General features: G+C 61.4%; 1 long non-coding RNA gene across 1 annotated transcript; it reads left to right on the top strand.

The window, feature by feature from the left end:
• Positions 1 to 1,328: 1,328 nt before the first annotated feature.
• Positions 1,329 to 3,314, top strand: LOC106695899. The gene is made up of 2 exons (XR_001346876.2): positions 1,329 to 1,562; positions 3,143 to 3,314. It is a non-coding gene; the product is annotated as an uncharacterized LOC106695899 (long non-coding RNA).
• The last annotated feature ends 758 nt before the right edge of the window (positions 3,315 to 4,072 follow it).

Here is a 4,072-nt window from a genome sequence, read left to right as displayed (position 1 = left end):
GAGCCTCTATGTTTACTAGTCTTTATTTCACAGCAGCTTTTAGTTCACAGAAAACTTGAGCAGAAAGTAGAGAGAGCCTGGCCGGGGCATCGCAGTGGTTGAGCGTCACTCTGTGCGCTGATGGTTTGCCAGTTCAATTCCTGGTCACGTCCCACACCAGCTGCTGCCTGAATGCCCGTCCAGCACGTACAGAAGGCGCCCGCTGGGTGCTTCTCATGGCCCTGGTGGGATTAAAACACAAAGAGAAAGGAGAGAGAGGTCCCACCTCCCCTTTCCTTCCGGACACATGGAGCCTCCACGGGTCAGCACCCGGCCCGGTGCTGCCGGGACCCAGGGTCTCAGGTGCTGGGCCGGGTGTGGTGAGAGGGTGTGTAGGTCACAAGGAACTGCCCAGCTGTCCTGCCGAGTGGCCGTGCTCCCGTGCACCCCTCCAGCAATGAGGACGCGTTACTGCTGCCCCGCACCCCTGCCAGCACGTGGTGTCGGTCAGTGAGCTTCTCCAAACAGAGAAAGAGGAGAAAGGACTGAGCAGGTGGAGGAACGAGGGTGGCATCACTGAGAGGATGGGATTGAGTCAGAAACCCAGATGCAAGCAGCTGAGCTAGAACGTCAGTGCCATGTCCCTCCCTTCCGTCTGACAGGTCCCCACCGCCCGACACCTGTCAGAATCCTGTCTGTGCTGCGTGGTCTCAAGCCCGCTGCCCTGTCACCTGCTTCCCACAGCCTGTCTCTGAGTCGTGCGGCCTCCCTGTGCCCCATGGAGCAGCGGCCCACGGTCGGCACAGGTGGGGGACCAGCCCTGTGGGTGCTTCTCCTGTGGGGCCCGATGACCACAGGGGCCACCTCTGAACCGACAAGTGAAAGTGTCACTAGGACACGTGAGCGTTGATGGATCTGAAGTTGTGTGCATGGCTTTTCCACAGGCGCTCGAGTAGGAAGGTGGCAGTGGGAGGGTGGTCCTCCTCTTGGCACTGTTTTCTCCGAGGAGGCGGACACCACGGACTTACTCCCTCCACTGCCCAGTGCAGCCCTGGCACAGCGGGCACCATTTTACCCTGAGGGTGCAGCCCAGCCACACTGAGAGCTCGTTCACTCAGGGTCACGCATCTCCCGCAGGAACATGTGCTGACCCTCTTCTCTGTGCCAGGCCCTGGGCTGAGGGAAGAGCAAAGCGGACCCTGTCCGCACTGAAGGAGCTGAACCCCAGGGGCTCCCCCCACCGACAGGGCGCGCACTGTGACCCTCCCACCTCGGGCGGTGCCGAGGGAGCCGTGCCCGGTGCCAGCAAGTCCCGCTCTGACCAAGTCCCCGGGCTGTGACGCTGATGGATGGCATCAGCCGTCGGTGAGGAAGGGTGGCTGGAAGCCAGGCCTTGTGACCTGCCCCGTCCCCTGTGGCAGGACCAGTGAGGCTCACTGGGTACAAATAGCCCTGGGCTCCCCAGGCTGCTCAGTCCAGCTCCTCAGCGCTCACTGTTTGCTCAGCTGAACGCTCAGCCGCAGGAACCATGAAGCTGGCCCTGTCTCTGCTGCTGGTCACTCTGGCCCTTTGCTGCTCTGACGGTGAGTGTCACGTCCACTCAGACACCATCAGCCGGGAAGGGCCCTTCTCCGGTCCCGGTGACTTACATGGGGAGAGGGGAGGGGGACGGTCAGAATAAACCTTTCCCTCGCCCTGTGGACCAGCCCCCAAAGCCCAGCACTCGGGGTATCCGATCCCGGGGCTCTGGAACTTCTACAGAAACCCCCGCAGGCCAGTGTGGGCGGTCCCGTGGGAGGCCCCACTCCCGCCTGGTCTGGGTCGCAGAAGCAGCAGGACAGAGTCACCTTCTCGTGAGTCAGGGTCCTGCCCCTGCAGCGCTGTGGCCTGGAACACAGGCTGCATCTCCCCAGGCCTCTCCTCCCTGGATCCCAGCGCCCAGGAGAGAAGCTGGGGCGATGGCGGAGAGGAGGTGGCCGCCCTGGTCTCACCGACGTCTCCTCACCAGGGTCTCTTAGGTGCCAGGTGAGCCCAAGCTGTTGGACTCCTAGGTTCAGACTCAGAGAATGTTCCAGCAGGAGAGGGCTCCGTTCAAGAGGAGCAGTGCCGCCCGAGGCTCAGAGTGGCCAGTGTCCACGTGGCTCTGAGACCCAGAGGCGCTCAGGGGCCCGACTGGCCCGCTCCTCCTCCAGGGCCCAGCCAGGACGTGTAGAGCCAGTGTGAGCGCTAGGGCCACAACTGCCCTTTTTCCAGGTGAATGTGTCCAGTGGCCAGCAATGCTGGGTGTGTCCTCACGCCCTCGGGGCTGAGCCAAGTCCTTTTGAGTCTCTTCCATCTGACTTTCTGTACCTGGTCCTCTCTCCCCACGTGACCTCTGACCTGACCCTCCACCTCCCTGCAGAGCGGCTGTCTCCCAGGTGGGAGGGGCCTGGTGGGCCCAACCCAGCTGTAGGCGCATGCAGAGGCCTGAGTGTCGGGGATGGAGAATCCAGACCCGGAAGTGGTTCCTGCAGGTCTCAGCACAACCCACTGGGTGGAAAGTCAGCCCAGTCCCTGCGCCCCCTCCAGGGGGTTCTGTCCTCAGGGCGGAACCAAAGAGCCAGTCGTGGTCTGGCCTCAGCGTCAGGTGTGACACTCACAGACTTCCTTGGTTAAGCCTGAGCCCTCTCTGTCCCATGACATGATCCCAGTGTTAGACTGAGCCTCCAAGGGCATCCTCCATCCCTTAGTAGCGTTCCTCCCTCCTCTCCGCATTTACTGTCTCCCTCTGGGCCCTCTGCCAGGACCTGACCCTACCCTTCCCTGGAAAGACTGAGAGCTAACAGCTCCCTCCCCCAGTACCAGACAAAGGCAGGTGAGGCTCTATTGAGGGGCAAAGCTGAGGCTTTGAAATCCAGGGACAGTGACTGGGGCAAAGCAGGGGACTCTGGGAAGGCCTGGGTGTACTTGGTAAAAGGGAAGACTGACCAGGGGTGGTCACCTGTGCTCCATCCGGGCTCCACTTTGTGCTCTGTGACCCGGCGCCAGTGAGGACTTGGGGGAGATGCATTGTCGCTGGAGGAGGCCATCTGGCCCTGGGCTTCCTGTCTAGATCTTGGGTCACAGAGGCTTGGGGGAAAGTGACTTTCCTACATCCAATGTGTTTTTATCTCTTCTGCTCCAGCAAATGCAGAAGTCTGTCCAGTTATTGAAAAAGGAGCGAGTAGGTTCATCATGAAGAGGAATCTAGGCTTCAAAGAGACCCTTCTGATGTTGAGCGCACCTAGATCCTTCTACCAGGCTGTGTTGGATGTGAAGCATTGCACAAATAGTATCTCCTATTCTGGCAGAAAAAAAATTAACAACGTTGTGGTAACTCCATTCTCTTTCTGCATAGAGGCTGCTGCTCAGCTGCATGGCCAGGCGGGAGGAGGGTGCAGCTCTGGGGGGCACAGGCGGGGGCACCGGTCCCTCTGCTCACCTCTGAGAGAGGGGCCTGTGACCAAGGGTGGATGGTGACCTGACACCCGCTGGGCCAGCCTCAGGCTGCACAGCTTCTGTAGGCCCCTCCCTGGGCTCCAGGTTCCCCACGTGTCCTGAGTGGGGACAGCCAGGGCCCAGGCGGTGATGGTGAAGGGCCAGACACTGCTGCCTCCCTGCCTGGGAGCGTTCTGGAGGGCGAGGTCCCTCACTGGAGGCAGAAGGCACTGTCCCTGGGGAATAATGCCATGGGGTGGGGGTGCACAGGGGGAGGCAGGGGAGGGAGGGAGATGGCCCTGCCCTGTGAGGAGGGAGGCAGGCGGGGCTCTGGCAGCTTTTGCAGAGCCAGGCCCAGTCCCTGTCCCCTTGCTCCTTTCCCTCCTCAGCCATCAGGCCAGAGGGCAGGCGCCCTACCACTTCAGTCCTCTGCAGCCGAGGGTGGAGCTGACCGCCTGGCCTCCCTGTCTCTCTGGGGAAATTAGCATTGGGGGGGGGTTTAGCTCCTCGATCCTCGAACGAGGTCGGGCTTTAAGCACAAGTCCCCACGGGCAGGGCCTCAGTGTGGACATGTCAGTGCGCCACCAGGTTGCACGTCCCCACCAAGGGCTGCAGATCTCTGCAGGGAGATCCTCCT

This window comes from Myotis lucifugus, unplaced genomic scaffold, assembly GCF_000147115.1.
Source record: "Myotis lucifugus unplaced genomic scaffold, Myoluc2.0 scaffold_4421, whole genome shotgun sequence".
In the NCBI taxonomy this organism is placed as follows: domain Eukaryota; kingdom Metazoa; phylum Chordata; class Mammalia; order Chiroptera; family Vespertilionidae; genus Myotis; species Myotis lucifugus.
The sequence above is the reverse complement of the archived record's forward strand: the minus strand, read 5'-3'. Positions and strand labels throughout refer to the sequence as shown.